Source organism: Tympanuchus pallidicinctus, unplaced genomic scaffold, assembly GCF_026119805.1.
Source record: "Tympanuchus pallidicinctus isolate F22 unplaced genomic scaffold, pur_lepc_1.0 scaffold22, whole genome shotgun sequence".
Lineage (NCBI taxonomy): Eukaryota > Metazoa > Chordata > Aves > Galliformes > Phasianidae > Tympanuchus > Tympanuchus pallidicinctus.
Genome location: NW_026294739.1, coordinates 20,583,939 through 20,597,976, shown reverse-complemented (window position 1 = coordinate 20,597,976; position 14,038 = coordinate 20,583,939).

The window sequence follows — 14,038 nt, the reverse complement described above, 5'->3', positions numbered from 1 at the left end:
ACTGCTTCTATTTGTTTTTCCACAACTGACAGATTTTATGGCAGTTTTTCAATGCAAACACATCACTCAGGTACAGAAGAGGAGTAGAAATATGGCATGAGTGGAGAATGACTACTAAGCCAGATGGTAGGAAACATAAAGCTTCTCTATATAAGCGAAGGGTTTGTGTTGTAAATACATAACAAATCAGCAAAGGAAACAGTAAGGCCTTTAAAAATAGGCAGTGACATTTCTTAGAGAAAGCAGAGGTGGCTTGAAAAAAAAAACAAAACCATTTTGCCTTTAGAAAAGCAAGCATTAAAAAGTGTTACAGAATCTGGGTTTCCAAAGATAAGCAGTAGTATTTGAAACAGAAGTGAGATCAGGTTAGGAAAGAGAATCTAAAAAAGAAAAGACCCCAAAGTATTAAAATCATAGAATCACAAAAACATCAATGTTAGAAAAAAACCTTCAAGATCATCCATTCCAATTGTTCACCTATCATCAATATTTCCCTCTAAAACATGCCCTTCAGTACATCTAAACATTTCAATGCCTGCATTTGCCTTAATGTTGTAATACTTTGAAGTCCAAAGAGAGATGGGGGCTCTGTATTCAGAAATGCGAGAGAAGCCCAGTAGGAACATTCCAAGGAATATTCTTGTTCCTGACTTTTATCATATGTTCCATGGAAGACAACAAGTGGAGGAGGGTGTAGAAAGAATTTGTTGTGGCAGTACAAATTTTGTAGGTAGAGCACAAAATATCCACTCATAGAATCATATCATAGAATCATAGAATGGCTTGGGTTGGAAAGGATCAAAATGATCATCTAGTTTCAACGCCCCTGATCTCAAATTAACATAGAGTGATAACAGAATTTTTCTTTCAAAGGCAACTTCTCTATTTCCAGTACAAAGCTTGAAATTAACTTTTGTCAAATGCAATTCCTGCTAAAAAATATGACAGCCTGTAACAGAGCAAAAAAAGGTTGCATGATTTATTGTTGTGAGAGGCTGGGATTTCAGCAGGAGTTAAAAAATAATAGAAGGATTAAGTAATCTGGAAATATCAGACTGAAACTTCTTTGGGAGTTGTGGGATATCATGGGACTTAAGAAGTGATAGTGAAAGAATCACACCTAAGTGTTTTTGCTGTAAGTAAAGAGTAGCACCTGTTTTAAAGTTTAATGTTTGGAAACCCTAATGTGTCAAAGTACTTAGTTCAAGCTTTAGTGTGTTAGTGAAAGGAGGAAAGTTGCATGTGTTCACGACTTGGCTTGTTGAAGTCCTGCAAATTATATTTGGTGGGATGCAGCAGACTGTAAAATTGGAAAATGGATATTGTAACTTCATTCAAAGAATGCAAACTTGTATGAGGAAATTCAATGTTTCTGTGGGGTTTGTTTTGAAAAGATAATTAATGGCCTGTACTTATTTTATTGGAAGAGGAAGAACTTCTGCAAAGCATCTTAGAGCAAATCAATGAGAGAGGCTGCAGTTGTCACGCAGTGTTCACACTGTCAGATGAATAACCAGTTTTAGCTTCTCAGTAAATCAGCAGAAAGTTAACTCCTTAATAGTATGAATAACAGGCAGATGTGTATACATTTTATATTTAAAAAAAAGAAAATGAGAATGAAATAACTACAATTCAGGCATCCAGGCAGAATAGATAATTATGCACGGTATCTTAATGAGAGAATGACCTGAAACAAAGGCTGGAGTGATGTGGGCCAGCTGCAAGCTCTTATACAGTTAGATAGATCCTCTTAATAGCCTCATCCTGAAGACTAAGTCTGGGATATAATGACTCCTAATTTAAGCATTATCATTGAAGAGGTCAATATCTGTCCTCTGAGGCTTCTTTTCTCAAATTCACTGTATTTGAACTCCTCTCTGACTTGCATTGGTTTCAGAAAGAGAGGGTGGGGGTTGTGCATCCTTATGCTGGAAGACCAGAGCAAATCCTGCACCATTACTGGAGCACACAGAAACCTTTGCTAGTCTTCTGTCCATGGACATGGGTCAGCCCAGCAAAGCTGTAAAAAAATCAGTGGAATATATTTGAGTTGAAATGGATGTGATAGAATTACAGGACTTACTGTTCAATAATGAATAAAAGAAAAATAAAAGGAGAAAAAACTCCAGCTTGGGTCCTGTCTTGTTATACTAATGCTGCATTGTGGCATATGCTAGGAATTTCATTTATTTAAGATACAGCTGTTGAGTTTGACTGTATTCCATAGAAAAATAGATTAATAGCTTTGGTTTAAAGGAGCTGAAAAAAAAATGTTAGTCTTGTATACTCCTCATCTCTCTTTCCTGCAGTGTTTCCTCTTGTCAGCTTTGAATATTTTTTTTGTAATATTCATTTAAAGTAATTAGACATGATATGGCAGTCAGCTGTCACAGCACTGTCAGCACAATTTCTGTGTTTTCAAACTTTCTGATGATTCCTGAGCTATGTTCCTAGTTTTTCTCAGCCTCGACTGCAGCAGTTTCATGGTCGTTATAAAATGGCTGTGCTTCCAAATGGCTTTGTTTGGTGGAACCTGGTGTGTTCAGTGCAGTTGTGGATGCTTACAGAAGAACGACCCAATAAAGGAAAATAATCCATTGAAGCAGGCAGGGGATGTAGGGTTTACTTCTACAAGTGTTTCTCATTGAATAACAGTATATTTTGAGCGACAGGTGGGTGGAAAATCTAAGGAAATCATGCAGAGCTGTACAATGTGTGATGCTCCACTTTGTAGCTGTACATTTCCAGCAGCATTTTCTTCACCTAACTGTTATGATGTACCAATAGGAATCTATTTGATAATTGGAGGTTGGTGGTCGTGAGCAATTAACTGGAATATTTATCAGTTCAGTCTCTCTATGTGAATTCCTATTATAAATATTGTTTTTGCTTATCTGGCACCAACAATAATAGCTGTGTTTTGACAACTGCATCCATAACATATAATTTACATAACACATACAGATAGCATCAAAAATGTTTGAGGATTGCTCTTTGTCAAAGGTTCCCTATTCACTGAAACACATTCTTTTAAACTTGCAGGAAAAATAGATTGTTTCGGGAACATCAAAGCTGTTGTAATCTCTCTGTATGGGAATTCAGTCCCCTTTGAAGTTCCTACAGCGGAACTCCTCGGCTTCGTTAGGGTGCCTTACTACTTGCATGTTTATAGAAAATAATAATACAACTGCCAGTCCTTCTCCTTCACCTCTCTGTTTTTTTCTTCTTTTTTTTTCCCCTCAAATTTCATCTTTGAGACAGCAAATTAATTGGAGGCACCAAGTGATTTAAAAGTCAGCGTCATGGTAACAATTTGCAATGCGTAAAACTTCCCCAAGCGCCCTATTGCTGAAAAGTTGTGAGGCTTTCCCTCTGCGAGCACCACAAGGAAATGCATGAGAAAAGCAGATGAGGGCATCGGCCTTTAAGGAGCACCTCCTTTGCATTCAGTTATCTGGTCCAGCAAACAAACAGAACCATGCCTGAGCATTCAAAATTTTACCCATGTAGGCTCTGGGAGGCTGTGCGCTCCCAAGATGTCACGGACCCCTCTGTAGTGTACTCAAGTGTTCCTTCTTTTCATGAACAAGCCTCTGGAAAGGAATCTGGGATGCAGTTCTGTGGGAGACATCGCAGCTAACCTGGCCTCCTCACATTTGGCAGCTGCTAAAACGTAGATGCGTGAACTGTAGCTGTGTGGCTAATGGAAAAACCTAGATTTCACAATGTTTACTGAAGCACTGAATTAAAGAAATCTGAATAAACGGCTTATGACAGGGTGGGAGGGACTCTAAAGCCTGGGGAAAATGCTTCAGGTGGGTGTCACTGCTCTTACTTCATTATTGATCAAGTGATGCATGAATGTCTTTCTATTTTTACTGTTAATATAGCATTAGTTATGTTAAGGAAAGAAAATACCTACTTTTCTGTGTTAATTTTAAGGAAGGTGTACTGAACAAGAAGTCAGCGTATCTTCATGTTTAAATCAGATCTTTGGGACTTGGCAATGTTTTTAAATGGCAGTAGATTTTAGCAATCACTTTGTTCCAAGTGGATGCTCAGAGCAGTGCTGGGTCACCTTTCAGGACTTTTCCCTTGACTTTCGAGCAAGTATGATTATGTGTGATGAGTTTCAAATATCTATTATTTCTTCAATTCCTAAATGTGTATGGTTTCTTTCATTTCCATGCTTTTCCATATCTAGAGCAATTCAGTAATAATCTGTGGTTGAAGTAATTTGGTCCTGTTCTTTGGCTCTGTCCTGATTCATAAAGGTGACTGTTGCTTTTAATTACTATATGCATATTCAATAGCTGAGTGCGCATTCTTTTTGCTAACAAATCATTTGCAGCAGTATCTGTTCTGATAGCATAAGGGACTTGGGCTTGAGGGTACTGAGGTATGATTATGACAGTACAAATAGAAAATCATGACTTATAGGAAGGAAACAGTATTTTCCAGAGCTCAAAGCCCATCAGTGTCTCCTGCTGTCTCCATCTATGTCATACTGGCAACAAAAGCAAGGAAAACCTCTGAATTTCTTGATTTGCAATATGCTTTCATTTCTCTTCAGGGAAAAGAATCTGGTTGCAATGGCGAAAACATGTATCTTTAAAGCTATCACTTATTCAGGATCTTTTGTTCCACGTATGCATGTTTTTTCCTTACTACTTGCTGATCTGCTTCGCAATACCACATGGCACATGCTTCTCTTGCTGTACATGAATATGTATTCAACATCAGCTGATGTTTTGCCCTTCAATTCTACTGTGCAGATTAGTAAGAAGGTACGGAGCAGATTGGATTGCTAAATTACTGAAGTAGAAATACAATCCAAATTCTCCTTCATTTGCTTCCTCTTGCAGACAAAACCACAGGATGATACATTTTGAGCACGTATCAGAAATAGTCCAGATGAGTACCAGAGAGAAGATGTATTAAACTATATTTCTTTTTGTGTGTGTTGCTTGGTGTATAATGTGCCTCATCAATATCAAATGTTGTTTTAAATATCATCCAGAATGTGTATTGGTTTTTGACCTCAACTCATATTTCCAAAACTGATGTCATGTGCACAAAATAAATTGTGCAGCGATCTGGCATTAACAACCTCATCTTGTGAGTTAAATAAACCAAGAACATTTTATTGGTTATTCAGTTTAGATTTTCTCGTTCTGAGTTCCAATAAGCTGCAGATATGTGCTCTTGCCTGCTTGACTGGATATTGTTTTATGATGTCTCTGGTTTATATAAGCCTTTGATCTGTATTTTTCTTTAGCATAATTGGATCAAGCTCAGGCAAATTTAAAAACTAAGAAAAATAATTTTGTTTCAGTGCATTTTAGGTAGGTTGCCCTCTCATCCAGATTGTCTACTGACTTTAAAGATTGTGTATGTAGAACTGTTGCCTGCTTTCAGTTTGACCTTACTATTTCAAACTCTCACCTAAATGAAATTCCTATCCAAAGGAGGCTGACGTCTCACTTCAGTTATTATGTTTTTCACTTGTTTTAGCCAAATGAACTCAATGGCTTCTGCTAAGTTTGTAAAGGTGGAAAAGCTAGTTTTCCTACTAATAAGTAAATTCCATTTACTCAGACCTCCACACATAACTTTCTCATCTGTTACTTCAGAAGCATTTGAATTATTCAATTAGGATGGAGAGGTTGTACCTTAAGCCCAGAAACCATAGCAGAATTCTCTAGTTTCCCAGAAAGGACTGGAAGTTTCGCAGCATTGAGGTCAATGCCAGCACCCCTGCTGAAGATCAGTGCATTCACCTATGCCTGTAGCAGTTACTTCAGACCAGAGGTATAGTCATACAGTCACATGTGATGAAGAAGCAGTGTCAACAGGGATGCATTTGGAGACACACAGGTCACCAGACACACGGACAGCGTGCTTAGCTTTGTGATGCTGTAAACTTCAGGGTAGGGTATTCATTTTCTCTTTCTCTCTCTCTCTCTTTTTTTTTTTTTAAAGAGCAAATAATAAAACAAAAAATTATCTTGATTTTCTTTTCTTAGCCTGATCTCTTTTTGATTCCTACTGAATGAAATTTGAACTCAGTGCAAGATTTCAATGCTTATTTTAAATACAATTGATCTTGCTTGTATTCACTGTCGTTCACTCACAAGCTTGCACCAGCATGCTCACAGCCTCCAGTGTTGGTAAATAGGATCACCTGTGTGAACTCTGTAGCATGACAGATGTCTTTAGGTTTCTTTATGATAAGGGAATATTAATGATTTTTAAGTAGGCCTGTCATACAATGTAGGAAAAGGTTCTGTTTGTATTTATCTAACTGTATTTCTTGCCATTCATAAATCTAAAACAAAACTTTGGAACTCATTTTCCTCATTGGATGTATTCAGTGGTTTTAGTGCTGTTCTTACCTGAGGAAGCTCTTCCCCTTCTTGCTGTAATGCCCAAATGATGCTATGTCATAATACTCATTCTGCCGTTCCTTCAGAACCTTCAAATACCATTTTCTATTCCCACTGATCTCTGTGCTTGTTAAAAGTTCTGCACTACCCTTATCTTTCCTACCTGATATGGTTAAACTGGGCTTCTTGTTTCAAAGGTGGGTTTTCCAGCATCTTTCAGAGCCTTCTAGAGCATCTCACGGTGCGGTATCATAACGCTGGCTTAAAGCTACCTAAAGTTAAAAAGAAATGCAACATCAGTGCTAAATATCTCCAATCCATAGAGAAAACCAAATCAAATGTCTTCTGTTTGGGTAAACGCTTCACCACAGCAGTCACTACATTTATCCAGGGAACTAATCAGTAGCCATAAGAAATGAATTCTACCAAACCCCTTAAAGCACTTTGGTGGCTTAGTCACAATAAAGGTTCAGGCAGTACTGAGAAGTCCTCAGGCAATCTTTATAGTGGGTTTCTAAAGAGAGAAAAAATGAATGCTTATCATACCTAAAATATAATGAGGCTCCAGTTCAAAGGAACAATGAGGCTCATCCCTAAACTTAAAAACAGGAGTGCTCCAACTGAAGCTGTCAAATCCACACAGACTTAGCAGTTCTGCAGCTTACAAGAAATGTGTGAAACAGAACAAACCCAGAGCTCTAAAAAAGCAACTCAAGAATACTGAACTGAGGAGAACAAAATGATACCTTACCAGCAGCAAAACTTTTCCTTCTCTCTGCAGTACACATTGAGTTACTAAAGGAAAGAGAGAAGAATGCATTAAATTAAGTTCTCTTAATATGCTTCTCGTTACTAATTTAGCACTGCAGCTATTTTTGACTAAAAAAAAAAAAAAAAAAACCAACAAAAAACCAACCAGTGAAATGCATTTCATTCTCCAAAAAGTAAGCAAATTTCTTCTCAAGCTCCATGTCCCAAGTAGTATCCAGGGAAGTTGCAGGGATGGAAATATTTTGCCATTAGAAATGGCTGTTATGGTGCACTGACCTCAAGAAAACTTACCTGGCAAATGAAAACAAGCATTTACTTAAGCACACACACAAAATCAGCAGTTCTTATTCTGGTTGCTAAAATGTTACGTCAGTAATTTCTTTCATAACTTTTTAATTTTGTCTGGCTGCTGTCATGCTGCCATTAAATACCCATGGAATAAGTCATTAGGGTTCGCAATGAAAGAAGTTGCCCAAGAAGGTTGTGGATGCCCCATCCCTGGAGGCATTCAAGGCCAGGCTGGATGTGGCTGTGGGCAGCCTGGTTTGGTAGTTGCCAACCCTGCACATAGCAGAGGGTTGGAACTAGATGATCACTGTGGTCCTTTTCAACCCAGGCTATTCTATGATTGTATGATATAGGAGTTGTTAGTGACTTCAGGAAGAGTAAAAAAGACAAAAGCAGACACTGTGCATGCTGTTTTGGTGCACAACTTTGTAAAGAAATGCAAAGAATGTTTGAGGCTTCACAGTTGTGGGAGCAAATAGGTATTGGAGAAGTATTTTCCTTTAGAGGTGGCAAAACAGAGTAATTGACTGTAGGAATACATTTTTCTTTAGGTATCTGGAGACAAATGTGGACTTTAAAAGGAAGATGTATTTGTTTTAAAAACATTTTTGACTGAATAATGAGCTTGCTAGGGAGGGATTGCTCTCTGTCATGGGTAATGGGAGTAATGGGCAAAGGGGTGGCGGGAGAACATCCTTATTTCATTGCACAGCCTGCTGAAGTTTCACCTGAGACACAGAGATGATCACTGCTTCCTAAGGCTTATGGCAGCCAAGTGCCTTGCAATGGCTCTTGCTCTTTTCAGAGGGCCCACATGCAGCCCCAGCAGCCTGCCGCGCAGCAAAGCTCCCACTGCTTTAGCAGAGCTGCGTCCTCATTTGTTCCTCTGTTCAGAGAAACCCTCAAACAGATGGGAAAGATGAATAGGATGAGTCACTTTAAACAAAAAGCACTAATGAGAGAAGCGTTGATTCACAGGCATGAATGTAACCCCACCAGTTGTGGATTCAGTGTTGTCAGCTCAGGAAGAACAAACCAATGCTGTAATTTTGCTTGAGAGACTGCTGAAAAGAAATACTGATTGCAGCACTGCTGAGGGGATCCTGGTGTTCTCGCAGTAGGTCAGAGACAGACAGATCTTCTGCATTGATATGTTTTTTTTTTCCCCTCTAGTTGCTCACTCCTAAGACAGACTGGTTTTGTAACAGACTGTTTTCTACTTGTTTTGGAGGATGAGAGCTCAGCATAACTTACGTCGTCCAAAATGATTCCTTTCCTATGAACGAGATCTTTTCCTGTAGGCTTTTCTATTCCACCTAGCTATCCCTCATCAATTTGAGTGGCATAACATTGTTCATAATTATTCCCTTTCTAAATGACAGGACAGCCTCATTCCTTGAAACCTGAGCATCCAGCAGCGAGCCTTGCCTGCCCTCCCCAGGATGCTACTGCCCCCCACCGCCTTCATTTTGTAGAATAAGATCACGTTGAGTTTAATGACATCTCTGTGCCATTTCAGGAGTGTTGCAGAGCTGTTTTACTGAGAGGGTTTGGTTGAGTGGTATTGATTTTTATTGCTGCTTTTAAGATTGGGAGCTGGTTTGATACTAATTTTTTTTGCAGAATGCTTGGGAATATGGCAAGAGTTTCCCAGGCCTAATAAAGTCTGTTTCAAAATAACAAAACAAATATTCCTAGAATAGGACTCACACCTATGGTTTTTATATCCCAGAATTGTAAGAATTGGTGTCTTTTTTGATTTTACTGTAATGTAATAGTGAGGAAAAAGTTACTCCTATTGCCTTACAAAAAGGTGTGATGTTTGAGTATAAATACTAAGAAATTTAGGTGAGGTTACCTCTGGTTATAACTTTATTTCTACATTCTGTAGGGTTAGAGACAAATAAAGTATTTGGCAATATTCTGTGCTAGTTTAAACTACAACTAAGACACTCCCCAAATCAAATCTGAAATGCATTCAGATGTCTTTATTTTGCTTCATGAACCTATAGAGCTTCATGATTACAAAATCTTGTGCTGAAAAGGAATCACAGGGGATTCTCTCTAGTCTCCTTTGGAATGCTGTGTTTTTCCTTTGAGATGGTTTCTTAGCAAAAAGATGACAGCCACTTGCTTAAAATACATGCTTATTGTAAAAATATTACTGTGATTTATCTGCACAGAATGTAGCATGCCAACAGATGCTGCTTAGCTTTTAATAAATAATAACAAAGACTGGCCTGGGTCAGCAATGAGTAACACTTGGAAAAACACTGGTATCCAGAAATAAAACTATAAGACTTTGTTAAGATTTAGCTTCCAAAACATTGTATTCACACTTGGATCTCAGCCTTCCAAACAAAATCTTGCTTTAAGGATTTCATTTGAATGTCCTTTTGCTTTTCTGGCTCTGCCTTCTTCTGTTTGTGAGACTTTCCCTTTGCATGAGCGTGTGTTTGCTTCAGGTTTGTTCTTGGTTGTATATTCAGCTGGGAAATGCAAGCTCTGATAGAAAGCAATCCCACTGGCCACAAACACACAAAGCTTACATGCTCTAAAGGCACCTCAGCTTCTTTCCTCATCTGCCCAGCACAGAGCTAGAATGGCCATGGAGCTAATTATGTTCTTGCAGTCTCTACATCTTGTAGAAAGTAGAAAAGACCAAAGCTGAGCAACTTGGCCCTCAGCTATTGCTGAAGTTGTCATAGGACTCAGTGATGAAAGTGATTCTTAGAGAGTTACACAGATCTTTGGGATGAACCTGTATTTCCTAAAGCTGTGTGCCAGTACTTCCTGTAACGTGCAGCAACCAGCAAACACTGCATGCAATGACTGCAAGGAAGAATACTCCAGTAACCCCTCTCCCCTTTTTTTTAATCCAGTTTTTTTTTTTTAAATATATCTTTGAAGGTACCTCTTTAGTCTTAATCCTTTCTATAGACTTACATAGAAACAGCAGCATTGCAGTGCTCCCATTGCAGTGATCCAAGCTGGATGCGCAGCTGTTGTGGCAGTTAGCAGTAGGTTCTCACTACCATCCAGAGGCATAGGATCCCGTGCTGTATCCACCCAGTGGGTCTTATCTCATCCATCACTCATGGACTGCTCAGTGGCACAGGAAATTCCACTTGGAGCAATTGATGCCATGCTCTCTGTAGCAGATCCTAGCTGGTGAGGAGAATTCAGAAACACTTAAATTCAGGTTCACAAGCACATAGTTTTTTCTGAATAAAATCTGAGATGCATAGACGCAGCCAACAAGCATATACTTCTGGTAAGAAGCATCAGTGCACCTCCCAGGTTACTGAGTACACATCTCAAACAGCACTATTAGATTTTAATACACCTGTTACTTTCAGAGCCCAAACCTATAGCCTTCACATTAAAAGGCTTCTGGTAACTTCTTATGGATGGGATCATTATTCATGTGATTTCACACTTTCTGTGTGAAAGCATCGCACTTTAATAGTAAAGCATGGATCCACTGTGCCACTTATGCTTTGGTAAAATGCTGTATTTATGCTTCACAAAGCACAGAACAATTAATGGCACAGAGGAAACAGGCTTTTGTGTCACTTTACATCTCTGATCAGATCTCATGAATTACATCAAACAAGCATGGATTGCTGACATGCTTAGAAAACAGAAAATCTTTGTCAAGGAAATGAGCACAAGAGTTGGAAGATTACTTTTTGTTTTCTTCAGCACACCAGAAATCATTTAAAATCTTTAACTATAGAGCTGTGGTAGTGGAAGTATGATGGCTGAAAGCAGCCAAATCCTCAGGGAAAGGTGTGGGGAAGGAAGGGTCATGGCACTGCTTGTTCTCACATCAAGGCTGCCCACAGCCTTTGTGTGGCACTGAGTATAAATCTGATCATGCTTTAGAAACAAAGGGATTATTACACCAGTTGAAAGAATTAGAGCTGGAGGCTCTCTCCTAGCCCTAAATTAAGCAGAAACAAAACAAAAAAACAACCACGATATATTAAGTACTACTACTAACAATAATGCAGTAGAAAGTGCAACAGTAACAGCAGATCAGCAAGATCCCAAACTACACCACGTGAAACTTCACTGAAATAAAACAGCAGTGGGAACAGAAATAACAAATAAGCAATACTTACCTTCAGAAAACCTCAGATATCCAGAGATCTCTAAAGAAATGCCCTCCATTACCAACCCTTAAATGAAGTCTGGGAAGGGGTGGAACCAGGATCCACCCCTTCCAGTCATTCAAGTACATTGCATGCACCTGAGCTCTCCTGGGTTGGCCCTGCCCTTCCACCAGATGCTCAATCACTGGTTCAGGCTGTGACTTAGCATTTCCACTGCAGTAGCATTCTATTTAATTTTATTAAACAAACAAACAAACAAAAAAAAAAAAGCAGAAATGTTGTATTTTAGGGTCTCATTCAGAATATTTTTACAAAATAGGAACGGTTATAAAGTACAGGGACCATATACGCTCTATTAGCATTGTATGTAAATTTACCACCTTAATCTGCATGTTTACTTAGAAAAGTGTACGTGGTCTCTAAATGTGATTTAGAACACTGATGCCAAAAGCATTTCTTATGGGAAAGTTTTGTTTTCCTTTTTGTTAGTGGGCTTAATTAGCAATATGTCTAAGATACAAATTTCTGGTAACAAAACTATAAAAAAGATCTCTTATTAAAACATGATTTTAAAAGCCAAAAAGGGATTTAAAAATTTTGGTTTTCTCCAGAATGATAGTAGCCCATTGTCTGATAATTTCCCAGAAGCACACTTGCAAAGAAACATAAACTTGATCTGTATTACCAGGAAATGATAAATGCATAATCCTTTTTGACATTTACATGGAATGCCAAAACAATCAAACTCTAATTTGTGGTAGATAAGAGACCTAACACTATGTGCTGTCTTTTTTGGGGAAAAAAAAAAAAAAAAAAAAAACCAACAAACAACTATGTGTGTGTAGATTTCCATGTGTCCTTTATCCTCCATGTGCAATCTGGCCATTTCTAAAAGGCTCTCAGCTGAGGTAAATGGATGCTGGGCTATGTGCTTCTAAAAGTCATGGAGACATTTTCCTTCGAGCCATAAATCAGAAGCCAGCAGTGAGTCAGAGTTGACAGGTGAGAAGAGATAATTTCAAATTCCCCACAAATGTAAAAATGCTCTGTAGAAGATAATTTACTAAACTTCATCAGTAAGAATTTTTCTTCTAAAGGCTTGCTAAAAGCATAAATGTTAATAATATTGTTCACTCTTCTTCCCTCTTGCCCATCAGCTATGTTAATTTATTATTATTTACCGAAGCGTAATTCTTACTCCAATTAACTTATAATTAATAAGCACTTGACATTTTCAGAGTACTTCAGAATTAATCCTCTCACTGCGCCTCTAAGTAGTTTGTTGTTGTTGAAGATGAGAGAACTAATTTCAGATTATTCATATTTATTGAAATGGAATACATCACAAAAGGAAGAAAAAAGAAAATGCAGCAAGATCCCAGTTGTAAAGAGCTCAAAGCTACGCAGAAGTCAAGCATGAATTAATGTGGTTTCAGAAGGTTTAGCAACCAGGAGCGAGTGGTTCCAGCCCTTTGCTGGTGGCATTTTGGAAGTGGGCTTGTGTGTGCAGCAGGGCAAGATGCTGGATACTGTGGTAGTGTTACCACTGGGGGTTTCCACTGTGCAGCCAGGATGTGGGGGGGTTGGCTGTGGGTCTTCTTGGTTTGGTGTCTCCAAAACCTCACTTAACATTTTCTGTCTGGGAGGGTCAGACATTAACACACCTACATGGCCGTGCACAAGTGCAGCCTGTCAGACTTGATCCCAGCAACCTAATTGAGTGTGGTCCTTTTCCTGTTTTGACAGAGCAGAGGGGCTGAAAACCAGTGTCAGGTGGGCCCAGGCTCCCCTGGAATTAGCAGCAGTGTAAACACAAGGCTGACTGAAGAGCGAGCCCTGCAGCGAGAACAGGCTCTAGGTGCATCCTTCGACCCATTTTCCCTGCTGTCAGCACTTGGGCTTTGCAAACCCTGGTCTGTACTGGTTTTGAGCGTTAGCATCCCATCTGTGTCATACTGTAAGCTACAAATACTGATCTGAGATACTCCAAAAGTTTTTGGATATGAAAAAGAATGTATCACACTGTCTCTTTTTTGCCCTTGCATTTGTTACTTATTATTTAGAGTATGCGAGAACACTGTCTTGTTGCAAGGGTATTTGCTAGCGCACCTGAGGGTGGATGCTGTGACTTAGCTGTTAGCAGGCATGTCTCATTGGTGACAGCTTGACATGGGTTAGAAAGGGTGAAGTGGGTCAGATGGTAATACTGCAAGTCACTTCCTATTTACGTACTGCATAGATACAAATCTCAGAGCATGGCACAGTTAGCTGAAGTAAAGGGACGCTCTGAGCTGTTCAGCTGTTAAAAACATTGTACAATTCTTTAAAGCAGGCCATTTGATCTGCTAGAATCTTTGAACTGCACTCAGCTGTAATAAAAGTGAATGCCCAGCAAATTCAGCGTTGGCACTGTACCTTTTAGTGAGAATTTCAGTAGGAGATGGAAAGCAGGAGTCTTACACCATATTGATTCCA